General features: G+C 47.0%; 1 protein-coding gene across 9 annotated transcripts in view; it reads right to left on the bottom strand.

Moving 5' to 3' along the window:
- The window catches only part of RFFL (ring finger and FYVE like domain containing E3 ubiquitin protein ligase), a 76454-nt gene that overhangs the window by 23822 nt on the left and 34850 nt on the right, over positions 1-17782 (bottom strand). The window contains exon 2 of one of the 9 annotated variants that reach the window (XM_061142796.1): positions 3114-3194. The exons of 7 other annotated variants lie outside the window; for them this stretch is intronic. The gene's annotated coding sequence lies outside the window, so the exon portion shown is untranslated. Of the gene's footprint in view, positions 1-2823; positions 2905-3113; positions 3195-17782 lie in introns of those variants that run through there. One more of the 9 variants, XM_061142798.1, reaches the window with a different exon arrangement.

Genomic DNA, 17782 nt, shown 5'->3' with positions numbered 1-17782 from the left:
CTGAATGAATGACTCGCACGCAATATTTAAAGCTTAACTAACCACACATGCATTGTTTCCTGCACATCAAAAACATGTCTCTCTGGCTCACTGTGACTCGTCTGAAGACTCTCAGTTCCCAGAAAACAGACCTAACCTGCCTTGTGAACTCACATGGTATAAAGCAGCCAAGAGTAGTTAAATAAGCAAGCTATTTGTTGGCAAGAGACTGGAGGCAACAGCAGAGTATTGGCCCTTTGAAAGAGGAAGTTTGTAACTCTTCAAAAAAAACCACCTGTTGGGCTTCCCTGATGGCTCAGGGGTAAAAGTCCACCGGCCAATGCAGGAGAAACAGACTCAATCCCAGATCCAGGAAGATCCCATATGCCTCAGGGCAACTAAGCCTGTGCAACACAACTACTGAGCCTGTGCTCTAGAGCCTGGGAGCTGCAACTACTGCAACCTGCACAGCCTAGAGCCCGGGGTCCACGAGAGAGGCCCCCGCAGAGAGAAGCCCATGCACAGCAACTAGAGAGCAGCCCCTGTTCGCCACAACTGCAGAAAAGCCCGCTCAGCAGTAAAGACTCAGCACAGCCAAAAATAAAAATAAACACATAAAATTACTTCTTTAAAAAATCTAAGAAAAAGACCTAAAAAACATCCCAAAACAAGATGTTGATGGAAGCATCCGAAACAGTGTGGAATAATACAAAGATCATGAAACCTGGAACCAGAAGACCTGAGCTATTACCTACTGCCAACAAGTCACGGCCTTTCTGCGCTTCATGTTTCTCGTCTGGACATTCTTCAGTCTGGAATGCACTAAATGAACCTCAGTGACTGCCACTAGCATTGTAACGATGCTTTCACTGCGATCTCTCTGGGAAGGCACAGGTAAAAAGTAAGCCTAAAGGGACTTCCCTGGGAGTCCAGTGGCTAAGACTCCGTGTTCCCAACTCAGGTGGGCCCAGGTTCAATCCCTGGTCTGGGAACTAGATCCCCCACACTGCAATGAAGATCCAGGATCCCGTGTGTCACAACTAAGACCCAGCACAGCCAAGTAAATAACTAAAAATAAATATTTTTTTAAAAAGTTAAACCCAGTGATTTCACCACAATTAACATTTGGCTTTCCAGGCTCGTCCCAAATGTGGACAGATTTCTGACAGAGTCAGCAGGATGTGTCAGTTAACAGAATGAGGTGGGCGCAGGGGAGTGGCAGAACAGCCTGGAGACAAGGCTGTGGGTGGTTCACTGAACTTGTCAGAACTCTGCTCACTTGTGCCTGCAGCCTTTAGAGGGGCCAGTGCTTTGCTATGCTGGGTGAGCATGGTCGAGCACCTGCCCTCATGGAGTTCATGTCTAATAGGGGAATGACAAATGTAAAACCAAACACGGAAACTTCAGGGTGCTTTAACAGAGGTCTGTGTAGTGCAAGGCGGTGTGTGCATGCTCAGTTGCTTCAGCAGTGTCTGACCCTGTGGACTGTAGCCCACCAGGTTCCTCTGTCCCTGGGGTTCTCCAGGCAAACCCTCTTTACTCGAGAGTAAACCCTCTGGAGTCTTTACTCAAGAGGGTTGCCATGCCCTCCTCCAGGGGATCTTCCTGAGCCAGCAATCAAACCCACATCTCCTCTATCTCCTGCACTGCAGGTGGATTCTTCACCCACTGAGCCACCTGGGAAGCCGGTGGGTGGGGGATTGAGGGGAGCAGGGGAAGGGTGACAAAGATAAGAACAACGATCAGCTCCTTCCTCCGGGGTGGAGGAATGACCAGGGAAGACAGACCCTGTTGAGACAAGCTGGGACCTGGGACCCTGTGTCGCAATGCCTGAACCAGGATAAACATCTCCTTGAACCACAAAATAGAAAGAAAACTGTAAGCGATTAAAAATAACCTTGTGCATGTATTGGGGCAAATTATGGACAACAAGACACAAAAAGACCAAAGATACAACTGCCACTTCTGAAAAGCTGGGAGCAAAAGCAGGGCACTGCACACGCCCTCTGCACACAATACCACCAAACGGTGGGCAAACCACCTAAGCCACCCCCCCAGCCCAACCCCAGGATCCACGCTTACCTACCCCCAGCCATTTAAGGAAGAGCTCTCATCCCCCTCAGCAAGCAGGCAAGGTAAGCTGTTGCCTGTTCTCGCTCCCTCCTGCTGCAGCAGGGGGCCTAATAAAGCCTTGCTCAGATTTCTTGCCTGGTCTCTGATCAATTTCTGTTAAGGAGACCAAGAACCCAGCTCAGTAACACTGTTATGGGCCAGAAAGTCAAGAGCAAAACGACTTTTGAAAAAAAAAAAAAAAAAAAAACCAACAGCATGGACCAGGGCATCAGAGAAACTACAAAATGCTTGGTTGGGTCAAAGGTAAGGGTAGGGATGGATTGGAGTACAGTAAGTAAACAAGCAGCCACGCAAAACCTTGTATTCCAGGGCTTTCCTGGTGGCCCAGTGGTTAAGAATCTGCCTGCCAATGCGAGGGATGCAGGTTCAATCCCTGGTCAGGGACGATCCCACCTGCCGCAGAGCAACTGGGCCCGTGTGCCACAACTACTGCGCTTGCGCTCCAGAGCCCGCGAGCCCTAACTACGGAAACCTGCGTGCCTAGAGCCCCTGCTCCGCAACGCGAAGCCACTGCAAGGAGACGCCCGCGCGCACTGCAACTAGAGTAGCCCCCGAGCTCTGCAACTAGAGAAAGACCACGTGCAGCAGTAAAGACCCACAGCAGCCAAAAAAAAAAAAACCCCACAAAACTTTGTATTCCTTGGTAAGGAGGCTGGAATGGTAGCGGGACACCATTAAAAGTTGAGGCCACACCAGGCTTTGTGACCTTACCTGCATTTTAGAATGGCCACTACAGCAGTCAGCAGTGTGGAGGACCAATCTGTGAGGGGCGGGTGGGAAGCGAGATATGAGGATATGGGTAGAAGAGAAAGGGACAGAGATCTGCGACAGACTCAGCAGGATATGGCCATGAACCGAAGAGCTGGGGGCGGGGAGAGAGACCGGCTCTCTGAGTGACACAGCAAGAGCGAGAGTAGAACCCTTGACTGAGCTGCAGCCCTCAGGAGGAGCACACTTCTGCGGGAGGAGGGGCAGGTTAAGACTGAGTTGAGTTTTAGTACCTGTGGGGGCCTGCGGATGTACGCGCAGCACCGCGTCCGCTGAAGATGCAGGCTTGGGGATCCTCGCCTACTGGAAAGTACCTAAAGCCAGAGAGGGGCAGGAAGATGGTTAGACCATCTGGGGCAGGAGAGAGGACGGCCTGGGAGAGCTCTCAGGAACATGTGATCTAACGCGCAAGCAGCAGAGGACCAACCGGCGCAAAGGAAGGAACTATGCTCAGAGGTGGGAGAACTGGAAGACTGTGTGGAATTTCAAAAAGAAATGTTCGACGCTGGCAAATGACCCAGAGAGCAGAATGTGGAGAGGAACGTGATGGACCTAATTTTAGGAAACTGAGTGTCCTCCATGCCCCAGCCCTTTAGGAAGAGAGAAGCTGATGGATAACCATAGGTTGGGACGCAAGTGAGAAGTGAGGACTTGCCAGACTCAAAGGATAAATTATTCTCTCTCGAAACTTTTGACAGTGAAGGGAAGAGAGAAGGCAGCAGGTCTCAAGATAAGAGAAAGGCAGACATATTCAGAGACCACAAAGGAAACCCCACAAAGACTCAGAGCTGATAGAGGAAGGGAAGGGAAGCTGGCAATAAATATGGGAACAAGGGCCATGAGGGAGAGAAAAGTGACCAAGACATAGGGGTGGACTCCCCCAGGGCAGGAGAAAGGTCACCTCTTTCCCCAGAGACTGGAGCAGAGGTGAAGGCAGATGGAATCAAAGCTAAGCTGACAGCACTAGCAGAGAGAGATGGAAGAATGAAATATTTAACCACAAGAAGAAAACAAAGGGTGGGACAAATTGGAGACTGAGATTTATATACAGTATTGATATTATGCATAAGATAGATACTTTGGCCACCTCATGCCAAAGAGCCAACTCATTGAAAAAGACCCTGATGCTGGGAAAGAGTGAGGGCAAGAGGAGAAGGGGGCAAGAGAGGAGGAGATGGTTGGATGGCATCACTGACTCAATGGACATGAGTTTGAGCAAACTCAGGGAGAAAGTGAAGGACAGGGAAGACTGGTGTGCTGCAGAGTCACACACGACTTAGTGAATGAACAACAAGACAGATAAGCAAGAACTTACTGTAGAACACAGGAGACTCTCCTCAATGCTCAGTGGTGACAAAGAGGGCTTATATGTACACGGATAAACGATTCACTCGCTGTACAGCAGAGACTAACATTGTAAAGCAACTACATACTGCAATAAAAATTAACTTAAAAAAAAGAAAACTTTTCTTCCGCACAAGGAATGCTGTAAAGTTTGTGCACAAAATTGCACATGCTACATTTTTTTCCTAAAAGGTAAGGACTTGGCCACATCACGGGTAGACCCCACTGGGTAAGGTACCATTGGGAGGGAAAAGTGGAAAGGTGGCCAGCTGTATAGTGTTTCAATTCCTGTGCTTTTACAAGTGCTTGGGAAGCACCAGAGGTGCTGGGCCCCAGGGAGACCAAAAGTGATTTCCACAAGGTCCTTGCCCCCCAGGGACTTGGCCCCATCAGGCATGATATATATAGCTCAGCTCATCTCTCTGGGTACAGTAGCTAAGAAAGCTCTTCCTTTGCTGGGAGTCAAGAAGACCTGTCTTCCTCAGCACTATTTTCATCCTCTTAACTTTGGCTCTAATCTCAACTGCCTCCTCAGAGCAGCTCTGAAAGAAAAAGCTCTCAGCCCGTCCGGGTATTTGGCTACACTTACAAGGAACTGCTCCTGTGGGAAGATGTGAAATTTGCCCCGTGGTTACTCCACAGGCCCCATGTGTGGGTGGAGAATGTAGCCTCATCCTGGGGACGTGGACGTGTGGGCAAGGGGTCACTGGGGAAGAGCCTCCAGTGCTAAAAATAACTGAGGCCTGCCTGGCCTAACAGAACAGGTTCACCAAGGTTAGCAGACAAGGCCTCAACTCTCTGTGACGTGTATTTAAATATCAAGACACATTTCTTAATGAGAGTCGTGCCAAAATGGAAAGCCATAAGTCTAAATAACAACTATGATGTTGTTGTCTACTAAGTCTCATCTGACTCTGCAACCTCATGGACTGCTCTGCATGGACACCTCCCCATGGACTCTGCGACCCCGCCAGGCTCCTCTGTCCATGGGATTTCCCAGGAAAGAATACTGGAGTGGGTTGCCATTTCCTCCTCCAGGGAATCTTCCTGACCCAGGGATAGAACCCACATCTTCTACATCCTGGGTGGCGCTAGTGGTAAAGAATCCGCTTGCCAATGCAGGAGACTCAAGAGATGCAGGTTTGATCCCTGGGTCAGGAAGACTCCCTGGAGGAGGAAATGGCAATCCTCTCCAGTATTGTGGCCAGGAAAATTCCACAGACAGAAGACCCTGGTGGGCTGTCCACGGGGTACCAGAGAGTCAGACATGACTGAGCACACACACACTCCGGCGTTGGGAGGCAGATTCTTCACCACTGAGCCATCAGGGAAGCCCAAATAACAACTATATCCAGGGTTATTTCAGAAAGGGAAAGCAAAAGGTTTATCATTTTAACACTGCCAAACAAAACAAACACTTTTCTCTGGGGAATACGTTTCATCCTTTAGCTCTTAACAGAGGCACACATGTGGCATCCGATTATGTTCCTTAAGGACAAAGTGGAACCACCTGTGGGGTGTACAAAGAATTTTCCCCCAAAGAATAAAAGTAAAAAAGAATTCTCCCTGAATGGATACATGTATGTGGTTGGCTGAGTCCCTTTGCTGTTTCCCTGAAACTAGCACAACACCGTTAACCGGCTATACCCCTACACAAAATAAAAAGAATTTTCCCTACATTGACAACTTGAACAATTTCCCTCTGTGATCTGCAAACGTCCTCCTGATCTGCAAAGAAAATTACCACCTAATCTTTGCCAAGGGCTTGAAAATCCCTCCCCCAAATTTCCTCACCCTCCTCAGAAAAAAAAGGACTTGGCAATTTAATTTTCAAATACAGTCTGACTGCTCTTTTACTAAGTTTGTTTGAAACCTACCAGGCTCTCCTCTTCCAATATGCCTAAAGGGTAAAAAAGGTGGGAGATGTAGGGCTGGGGTGAACAAGAAAATGTACTATTCCCTGTGGAAGAACCCTGTGGTCTGAGGCCAGAGTGGCTAGCTGGCACATGGGATTCTGTCAGCTTGGTAGACCGAACCCTGTTGAACAGGAAAATAACAGTGCTAATAACAGGGTAAGAGAAATGACCTATTCCAGGTAGGCTGAGTACAGCCACAGTTAGAGGTGAGAAGGCAGATAATGTGATTTGTCCCTGTTAAGTCCTAGAATCCTAAGTAATTTGAAAACAATCACTTCTCCACTTGTCCGCCCACCCAACACAAATGATTTTAACTGGATCAGGGGTGGCCATGGACTTTCCCATGGTAAAGAGAAGGGTCAGAATGTCAGTATCTCAGGAAAATCTCCAAGTTTGCAATGCAACTTCAAAACTATTTTGCTAACCCACCAAAATCCAAGGCACTAAACTTGAGGTCTCCAAGGTTCTCATCCAGTTTCTTCGGAGTTTAGTTAACTGCTCTGTGAGCCAAGGTACTTCTGCAACAACAGGCTTTACCCCTATACACAGATGGCAACATCTTGGAATTAAGATACTTACAGTGAACCCACCGTATGTTGTCACCACTGTTTAGTCACTAAGTTGTGTACAACTCTTTGCGACTCCACAGACTGTATCCAGCAAGGCTCCTCTGTCCATGGGATTTCCCGGGCAACAGTACTGGAGTGGGTCTTCATTTCCTCCTCCAGGGGATTTTCCTGACCCAGGGATTGAACCCGTGTCTTCTGAACTGACAGGCAGATTCTTTACTACTAACCTACCAAGAAGCCCTCTCGAACGCACTATAGAAGACATTGTAAAAACCCTTTGGAAAAAAACCTAATTAAAATGCCCCCTATCCTCAAAGAAGTATTTTTTATTTTTTTTTAATACGTACTTTTCTGACATGGCTTCCCTGGTAGCTGAAATGGTAAAGAATCTGGCTGCAATGCAGGAGACCAGGGTTTGATCCCAGGGTCAGGAAGATCCCCCAGAGAAGGAAATGGCAACCAATCCAGTATTCTTGCCTGGAGAATTCCATGGACAGAGGAGCATGGCAGGCTACAGACAACCAGGTCCAGAGAGTCAGATACGACTGAGTGACTAACACTTTCACTTTCAGACACAACAAATGAGAAAATGGCTAGTTGCAAGCCTTACAGAATCATCTCTGGTTTTCTGAGGGTAGTTTGCTTCCTATCACTACCGTAATGCTAGAATTATCAAAAGCATCTATGCTATTAAGTGTAGAAAGGAAAGTACCCCCACGTTCTGCATCATTAATATAGAATGGGCTTTGCTTCATCTTGTATACCATCCTTAAAAAGCAATTAACATACAATCTCAATGACTTTGAAAGAAAATGCTATGAAAAACCTGTCAATATGGCTTAGCCATACCTCTTTGAAATACCTGTAGAAGTAATTACATTTTCTAAGAAGTAAAGAAGTACCATTCTCCACTGGAGGAATACTTCTCATCTCCAGGCACTGAGCTGGGTTAGGCAGTGCCTGGTGTTATCTCATATGGTCCTCACAAGAGTCTGGCAAGGCAGGTTGTGTTTTAGTCGCTCAGTAGTGCCCGACTTTGTGACCTCATGGACTGCAGCCCACCCACCAGGCTCCTCTGTCCATGAGATTTTCCAGGCAAGGATACTGGAGTGGGTTGCCATTTCCTTCTCCAGGGGATCTTCCCAGCCCAGGGATAGAACCCGGGTCTCCTGCATTGCAGGCAGATTCTTTACCAACTGAGCTACAAGGGAAGCCCATAATTAGTCCCATTTTCAGGTAAGAAAACCAAGGTTCAGAGAACATAAGTAACTTGCTTACCTAAAGGTCATACCCAGAAGGTAGAAAGCCAGAATGTGAACCTAAGTCGCTTAGACCCTAAAGCCCACACTCTGTAAATCACAAGAAAAGTGTTCTCAATTCCACCCCACCCCCGCAAAAAAAAAAAAAAAAAAATCAGGGCTTCCCTGGCGGCTCAGTGGTAAAGACTCCCTCCACCTGCCAATGCAGGAGACAGAGGTTCGATCCCTGGTCTGGGAAGATGCCACATGCCAAGGAGCAACTAAGCCTGTGCGTGACGACTATTGAGCCTGTGCTCCAGAGTCCAGGAGCGGCAACTACTGAAGCCCCCAAGCCCTAGATAGAGCCTGTGCTCTGCAACAAGAGAAGCCACTGCAATGAGAGGTCTGCACACCACAAACTAGAGAAAAGCCCACTTTTTCTAGAGAAAAACCACTGCAACTAAAGAAAAGCCCACACAGTAATGACCCAGCACAGTCATAAATAAATAAACAAACAAACAAAACAAATCAGTCTGTCTGCCCTGCTGCCCATTCTCTTCTGAGCATCTGTTTTCTACGTCTACTGGAGATTTCGCATTAGCATACAGGCACTTTCCAGGACCTCTCAGTTTAAAAAACTCTTCCCTCCAGTCAGGATGGCTGCTATCCAAAAGTCTACAAGCAATAAATGCTGGAGAGGGTGTGGAGAAAAGGGAACCCTCTTACACTGTTGGTGGGAATGCAAACTAGTACAGCCGCTATGGAAAACAGTGTGGAGACTTCTTAAAAAACTGGAAATAGAACTGCCATATGACCCAGCAATCCCACTTCTGGGCATACACACTGAGGAAACCAGATCTGAAAGAGACACGTGCACCCCAATGTTCATCGCAGCACTGTTTATAATAGCCAGGACATGGAAGCAACCTAGATGCCCATCAGCAGATGAATGGATAAGGAAGCTGTGGTACATATACACCATGGAATATTACTCAGCCGTTAAAAAGAATTCATTTGAACCAGTCCTAATGAGATGGATGAAACTGGAGCCCCTTATACAGAGTGAAGTAAACCAGAAAGATAAAGAACATTACAGCATACTGACCCATATATATGGAATTTAGAAAGATGGTAACGATAACCCTATATGCAAAACAGAAAAAGAGACACAGAAATACAAAACAGACTTTTGAACTCTGTGGGAGAATGTGAGGGTGGGATATTTCAAAAGAACAGCATGTATACTATCTATGGTGAAACAGATCACCAGCCCAGGTGGGATGCATGAGACAAGTGCTCGGGCCTGGTGCACTAGGAAGACCCAGAGGAATCGGGTGGAGAGGGAGGTGGGAGGGGGGATCGGGATGGGGAATACGTGTAAATCTATGGCTGATTCATATCAATGTATGACAAAACCCACTGAAATGTTGTGAAGTAATTAGCCTCCAACTAATAAAAAAAAAATAAAATAAAATAAAATAAATAAAAATAAAAAACTCTTCCCTGTCCTAAGTACAGATTACAATCACAAAGTGTTATCACCGAACACCCGCTGGAATGGCTGAAATGGAAAAGACAGATACTAGCAAGTGTCGACAAGGATACAGAGTAACTGGAACTCTCACACTGCCGGCAGAAAAGTGAACTGGCACCACCACTTGGGAAACACACACATTTGCACACACAGGGCTTTGCAATTCCACTTCCAGGTATACACCCAACTGGAAACATGTTTCTTAAAAGAAGTGGACAAGAATGTTTGTAGCAGTACTGTTGTAAGAGTCTCAGGCTGGAAAAGATCCAAACATCAATCCACAGTAGAAAAGACATGAAGGTCTACTCAGACAGCGATGAGAGCAAAACCACTGCTGTGTGCAGTGGGCTGGAGATGAATCTTAAAAGGCTGAGTGAAAGAAGACAGGCACAAAAGAATACACATTAAGTGATTCGATTTACATAAAATTCAAATACAGGCAAGGCTTTCAGTTCCTCAAGGGCGCCAGGCTCGCTCCTGCCTCGGGATCCCACCTGCTCCCCTGCTGCTGCTACTCTTCCCAACCTCAGTCTCTGCTCAAATGTCGCCTGTTTGGAGGCGTCCTCCTCAGTCACCCACTTGCTCGGTGCCCTTTCAGTTTCCTTCAGGAGAATGATCACAAGCTGTAATTACATCCGTCTGTCTACAGTGTAAACTCCAAAGGCAGGAACCTCATCTGCCTTCACATTTCTATCCACGTCAGCTAGCACAGGGCTACTTTATAGTAGGCCCCCAAATAACTTGCAGAATGAACAAATGGGAGAAATAATCCATACTTTTATCAATACAGTCTGAGAGACAAGGACTAGTTATTCTCTCCTTAGGGCCCAAAGCATTCTGCCAATATTTATAGTGATATAAGGTGACTACAACAAAGTCCTTTATCAATTACAAAGGTAGCTTTTGGGCTTCCCTGGTAGCTCAGCTAGTAAAGAATCTGCTTGCAATGCAGGAAACCCTGGTTCAATTCCTGGGTCAGGAAGATCCCCTGGAGAAGGGATAGGCTACCCACTTCAGTATTCTTGGGCTTCCCTGGTGGCTCAGCTGGTAAATAATCTGCCCACAATGCAGGAGACCTGGGTTCTATCCCTGGGTTGAGAAGATCCCCTGGAGAAGGGAACAGCTACCCACTCCAGTATCTCTGGCCTGGAGAATTCCATAGACTGTATAGTCCGTGGGGTCGCAAAGAGTTGGACACAACTGAGCAACTTTCACTTTCATGAGACTTCCCTGGCAGTCCAGTGGTTAAGACGCCACACTTCCACTGCAGGGGGCACGGGTTCAATCCCCGCTCGAGGAACTTAGATCCCGCATGCTGCACAGTGAGGCAAAGAAATTAAAAAGCAAAAAAGAAACAGGACTTCCCTGGCGGGTACAGTAGATAAGAATCCACCTGCCAGTGCAGGGGAGATGGGTTAGATCTCTGGTCCATGAAGATTCCACAGGCCTCACAGCAACGAAGGCTGTACATCACAGCCACTGAAGCCCGCGTGCTTAGAGCCTCTGCTTCTCAATGAGAGAGGCCACCGCGATGAGAAGCCCACGCTCACAGCTGGAGTCGCCCCTGCTCTCCGCAACAAGAGAAAGCCTGAGTGTGCGATGAAGACCCAGTGCAACCAAAAAATAAGTATTTTTTCTTAAAAAAGAAACAACAAAAAGGTAGCTTGCCTTGGACAACAAGCTCCTTAAGTTTTTTGAGTCCGTTTTCTCACCTGTATGAGATGGGTAACACCTCCCCGGCTGGCAAGTGCCCAACCTACAGTATGTGCTCCACAAACAGCAAATCAAAATAAATGGTCATTAAACTGCACGTCATTACAAGTCTAAAATGGCAACAGCCAGGCTGTTCAATGGCGATTGTTGGCTGGCAATCCCAATTTCCCTCACTCCCTCTGGTCACACAAAGCCTGAGTTCCCCACCGCCCAAGGGACCGGGCTGGATGGGGCCTCTGACACAGCTGATCACATCACCCACACAACAAAGACATAATCATTATCTGGAGAACTCACCTGAAGTTTAAAATCATCTCTCAGCTTGGAAGGCTGCTAATTTTTAAAAAGAAGTCAGTGTAGAAAGAAACTCGAATTCCCTCAAAAACTGTTTAATGTAAAAAAAAAAATGGATCTTGGAGTTGCAAGTGGAATTTTCCAGGAAACCTGCCTGACCGGGGTCTATCTCAGAAGGGGAAGATTTAAAATGCTGGTGACAACACAATGCGCATAAAATAGGGTGACTGTGGCACTTGTAAGCAGGCAACCTGTGGGGTTAACCATGCTACAGACTGTCTGTCTCCCTTGCTGGGTATGGGATGAGGAAGCATGTTCTCTGTGGTACTGGGACTATCTCTGAGATGTTTATTTCAGAATGAAGAACTCAGAACACCTAAGTCACAGAGGAGACAAGTATCCTGTGCAACTTTAGAACTCCAAGATCTGAACAGGAGCAACAACTCTGCTGAGGTGGTGTACAGGCTGGTCGTAAACAGGAGAGACTTCAAGGCTGGAACATTTCCAAAGCTAATAGGGGTCTTCCATCCCCCAAAGCAGTCCTTTAGATGTGGGTAACAGAAAATGCATTTCCTAGATAAGAATTTTCCTTTCGGGCTGCATTTTTAGAAAATAGAAGAGTAAAAGTATATATATGAAAAAAATAAAGTTACCAACTCTGTTTTACTTTGGTTTTAGACTCAGTCAGTGTGTACGTGCATGCTCAGTTGTGTTCAACTCTGTGCGACCCCATGGACCGTAGCCCACCAGGCTCCTCTGTCCATGGGATTTTCCAGGCAAGAATACTGGAGTGGGTTGCCATTTCCTTCTCCGGGGGGATCTTCCTGACCCAGGGATCGAACCCATGTCTCCCGCATCTCCTACACTGGCAGGCAGAATCTTTACCACAGGACACCTGGGAAGCCCAGACTCGGTCAGACCTGACCTTAAACCCTAGCAATAAGGAAAGGAAGAAGCTTGAGGAAGCTGCTTCTCTGAGTGTCACTGCAATGAATACACTCGCCTGAACCACACGGGCTGGACAAAGAGTGGGTGCTCCATGTGAAAGGAGCAGACCTTATTGGGCTTTCAGTTTTGCACAATGGTGGAAGGCGGCATTAGCCATTCACTGAACGGCAAACACTAGAGTAAGGCATGAACTAATGGGGATCGCACCTGTGCCTCTCCCCAGACCACTTCCGGAGCCTGCATCCACACCGAGAAGTCCTTCCAAGGCACCTGGGTCTGGCTCCCCTCTCCTCCAATCCCCACGCTACCTTCAATACAAAATGATCGAAGCTTCCGGTGAGGGGATTCCCTGGTGGGTCCAGTGGTTAGGACTCTGCGCTTTCATTGCTGAAGGCACAAGTTCAATCCCTGGTCAGGAAACTAAGATCCTGCATGCCAGCACCACACAGCAAAAAAAAAAAAAAGCTCGAGTGGGAGAGAGAATCTCCTGTGCCGTTATTTGAGGCACAGGCAAGGCACAGGCACAGGCCTGGGGGGAGGTATTCAGATTTGAGGGTCCTGAAGTCCCTTCTCAGATGATCCTAGAAATTTTTACTTTTTAAGGAAAAGGTAAAAACACTATAGAATACTTAACATGAACCAAGTGAGTTGTTATATTTCCATCTAGCGTTTCATTTAATATAATAATGCAGCCAAAAACACCAGAACTGAAATGCTCATTTTGTAAATGAACACTGGGCTCAAGAGGGACCAGGGTCGCACCAATGGAGGGCGACCGGATGTAAGTTCAGGTTCTTTGAGTTCTTTGTGGTCCTACGGAAAGTGGGGTAGAGGGGCTGCTTTCACCATCCACATTCCCCACCCTGAGCACCAGGGCTTCAAGGGCCTCTGCACTGGGAGAGGGAGGTGAACAATCAACTGACGACCGACCAGGAGAAGATTATGGACAGCCTCTCAAGGGGGCGGTGGGGAGAAGTCCATCACACCACATCCTGCCCCCCTTCCAGGGACGCCCAAATGGGTACCTACGCACGAAGCCAACCTTCAGCACTCAAGGGCCTTGTGAGAGGCACTGTAGACAGAAAAACCCTCCCTGGAGAGCCAGCATTTTAATTTACACATCCAGAAAGTCATCTTCATTTCCTGCTCACTACCACCTTTGGGGACCACTGCGTCACACAGACCTCCACTTCCTGAAGATAAAGCTCTTCCTTGACATTTGGAATGTGTTTCAGTTCCTACTCTTGCCCACCTGTGCTGTTCCCGTGGAGGACGGAGGGCTTTCTGACTTAATTGTCTCAAGTACAACCAATGCTCCATCATCTTCCCTTTTAAGAAGTGCTTTCACTGGTAACCACTGAATAAATGAAAACCCCTCGTTGGTGCTCTGGGGCCTTCATCCCCCAAAAGGCCAAGCTTACTGCGGCCTCGGGAATCTGCCCCCAGCTCCTCTCTCAGCCCCGGCGACCCTGCTTGCACCCCGCCTCCTCCAGTGGCACTTCCTTCCTCGGGGGAACCTTCTGGGCCCCGTCTGTGCTCTCACAGAGTCTTGAACGCCTCCTGACAACTGTCACGCGTCATCTGCTCAGCCCTCGTCCAGCCACTAGTGATTCCAAAAAGACAAAACCCGGCACAGTCCCCAGGCGACACCGCGAGTGCATTCTCAGAGGGTGAGCGTTGCGGCAGCGCCGCGTTGAAGCACCTGGCTGACGATTTGTATGATTCTTTCTAGAGTGTTCGTCTCCCGTGATTAGGGAGTAGAAAGTGAAACAGGAAACAGAAGCGAGTCACTTTATAGCTGTATTCCCAACCTCAGTGCCAGGCAAATGTGATCATCAGGTATTTGTTGAAGTCTGACTAATGATAACAGCATCAGAGCTTTCAAAACTGGGGGGGAAGGGACAAACATTCGCTCCTGAAAACTCCACCATCATAATTCCAGGGTGATGAGCAAATTATGGGTTTTCAACCCACAGAACCACAGCAGTCCCTTTAAGGAAAGCTCTCATGATAATGTGCCTACCTCACACATGCTGAAGATAATTTAGGCGTCTGCTAAGATTACTTGAAAAAAAGAAAAAAGAAGGGGAACAGACTGACCTTCGAAAAGTAACAGAAAAATGTTACAACTGGCAGTTATTACAGCATTAAAAAACCAGAAAGGGAGAGCCTGGAAGATAGACAAGTTCCTCACTTCCATCCCTCCCCTGCATCGGAAGGCACAGAAGGCATCAGTGCCCTCCTGGAGGCTGTGGTTTGAAACGGTGCTGCAATGAATCGGCAAAGAATACACATAAAGATGAAAACAACACATGGAGAAGATAACAGAGAAAAGAAATGAGACAGACTTTGACCAGACACGGTTCAAGCAGACCTCTGCCTGTCGCTACTGAGCGCACAGCCTGAGCCAGATGGGAGAGAAACAGAACAAAAGGCAGGTAAGAACCAGAAGAGCACCGGGTCTAAGGGGGAGAAAGGGTTACAATGACAACAGGAAGGGAAGAAGGAGCAGGAATTCACTTTCCACCAATAACAAATGAGTTCTTTTTCTGAAGTGGTAACTGTCTGCTGTAAACAACCGAAAAACATACATAATAACCACAAGTTATAAATGTTCCTGGAAACTCCCTGGCTCCAACTAGTGGATGACACATATCTGCAGAGGGACCTCAGCAACTGCTCTGAAGTTCAGGGGAAAGTAATTCTAACCAATGGAGCTGCGCCAAAATAGCACCCTTGGGGTCTGACCGATTAGATGGCTGCTTCTCCGCCTGGCTTTCAGGAGAGATGACAGACTGAACAGTGCAACAGAGAAACCTATGCATTTAATTTCAGCCCAAGCATTCTGCCCCGAAGGGCGAGTCAATCACGGAGGAAAGCAGTGCAGAGTGAAGTCTTCGACAACACTGAAAACAGAATAAACGGATCTGCGGTTTAATTACTGAGGATCCTTCTTTCCATCAAAACTGATGAAGACCATCAAGAAGAAAAAGACTCTGCTTCTCCTTGTTCTCTCAGTGCAGGGGACAGATTTATCAGATAAGCTGTTCTGCACCTTCTGACTGAAGAAGTTGCTTTCACTAGATACTGGGACAGCCACTGACAAACTGGTAATCAAGTTGAAGAACATTCACAGAGGGAGGGACCAGTTGAGAGGGTTTGTAGCGGCTCCTGTGCCCTGGGGGAAGCCAGCGCTTCCAGAAAGGAATCCTGTCTGGGATCAAAACGATGTACTTGAGGTAACCAAATGTACTGGGAGTGGAAAGAACAAAGACTCTAGATTCCTTGTTACTTACTCTCTTCAAACCTTCATTTCCTCAAGAACAATAGAACCTGCTTCACTGAAATGGTAATTGAAAGGACTAAAATAACAAGCATTTACACTGGACCCTAGTACATAATAGGTGCTCAATAAAATAATTTAAAGAAAATCTTTTTAAGATTCCTTGTGACAATTTATCTGCGGTATCCCCTACCTCAAAAAACAAACAAACTCTGATACCTTTAATAGGACTTAATCTAGTCTTCCAAAGATCCTCTAAGAACTAAATGACTCCAGTTCCCTCCCACCAGCTCTTAATTTATAATCCCTGAAGAACTGTCTCCAAGGTGGTCAGAAAGTGGAGTGAAGTCCCTCAGTCGTGTCCGACTCTTTGCAACCCCGTAGACTGTAGCCTACCAGACTCCTCCGTTCATGGGATTCTCCAGACAAGAATACTGGAGTGGGTTACCATTTACTTCTCCAGGGGATCTTCCCGACCCAGGGATCAAACCCGGGTGTCCCGCATTGGAGGCAGACACTTTAACCTCTGAGCCACCAGGGAAGCCCAAGGTGGTCAGAAGTGGTTTATCAGAAGTGCCTGCCAGCCTGCTTAGTCACTGAGTCTTCAAAACCCTATACAATAGCCCATCACGCTCCTCTGTCCATGGGATTTCCCAGGCAAGAATACTGGAGCGGGTTGCCATTTCCTACTCCAGGAGATCTTCCCGATCCAGGGATCAAACCCACGTCTCTTGCATCTCCTTGTACTGGTAGGCTGATCTTCACCACTGAGCCACCTGGGAAACCATCTAAAGTGCAGCCCTACACTGCTACATTCCTTCCAATTCAACCCCATTGCTAATGAATTTGTCAATTTTCCCCAAAGCCCAGAGACAGCTTAGACTTTTCTCCCTTAGCTCCTCAAGCCTCTCAGTTAACCAAATTCAGAGAGGAATGGAAGATACACACTTCTGTTCCCCCACACCACCCGGTGCTCTGTAACTATGTATTGCACTCAAGTCAGATGGGATTCGGGGATAAAGGCAGGACGAATTCAGACTAACCCCTTAAGACCTTTGGGTGGTTCGATGTATATAATCTCAAACTGAAAATTATGCCGACTTTCTGAAATGTTGTCTGCTCACTCCAGGATGTGAAATGCCCAGTATCTATCCCAAAAAGCAGAAATGGAGATTTCCAGTTCACCTAGGACCACAAAGAAAACCTTGTATTCACTCCATACTATCTCCTTGTGAAGAAAACCGTGCTTACCTGGCCTTCAGGTTTTACTCTGCCTATATATCCCACAACACAGTGCAAACTGCCTCATGTTCACCACTCCTTGACAGAGTCAAGAAACTGACATCCGTCCCGATACCAGGAAGAGATGCTGTTTACATGGATGTTGGGATGTGCTGGTACTTTTATCCATCTGCTCCTGGAATTATCAGTACGAAGTAGGACAGTCTTCTTTGCAATGTGGAAAGGATACAGGTTACACAAAATAATATTACCCAAAGCCTTACCTGCCCTGAACTCATTAGTTCACCAGAATGGTGCTGCTCTAAAATAACTCAAGCATTTCTTAATAATCCACAAAGACCCCAAGAGAGACATAATAAAGCAGATTTCACAGTGGGAAGCAATGAGGAATGGAGAATCAGAAAACAGGAGTTCCGAAGATTGTTTACCAGCTGAGTGACCCCCAAGCAAATTATTCCAGAAACTTGCTGAGGTGTAAAACAGTTCAGCAGTTACAATTAGATCCAGCCTCCACACTCAAGGAAATTTTGAAAGACTAAAAAGACCCTGGGGTTATTTGTAAACCACCTAACTCAGGAAACACTCAAAAGGAGATTTAGAAATCCTGGAATTCAACAAAAAGAACCTGTAACTTAAAAAGTGACTTAGAGGCTAAAATTTCCTATTGTTATCAAAAAATAAATAAATAACCAAATATAGCATGAATCTTGCATCTATCAAAAGTACACAGATTAGCAGTCAATTCAGGGGTTTCACTTTGTAAAACACAGATGCAATATGGAATAAGCTAGGAAGAACCACCGTGTGCCAGGAAGAGCGAC

The sequence above is a fragment of the Dama dama genome, chromosome 5 (genome assembly GCF_033118175.1).
Source record: "Dama dama isolate Ldn47 chromosome 5, ASM3311817v1, whole genome shotgun sequence".
NCBI lineage: Eukaryota > Metazoa > Chordata > Mammalia > Artiodactyla > Cervidae > Dama > Dama dama.
This window is presented reverse-complemented; position numbering and strand designations above follow the sequence as displayed.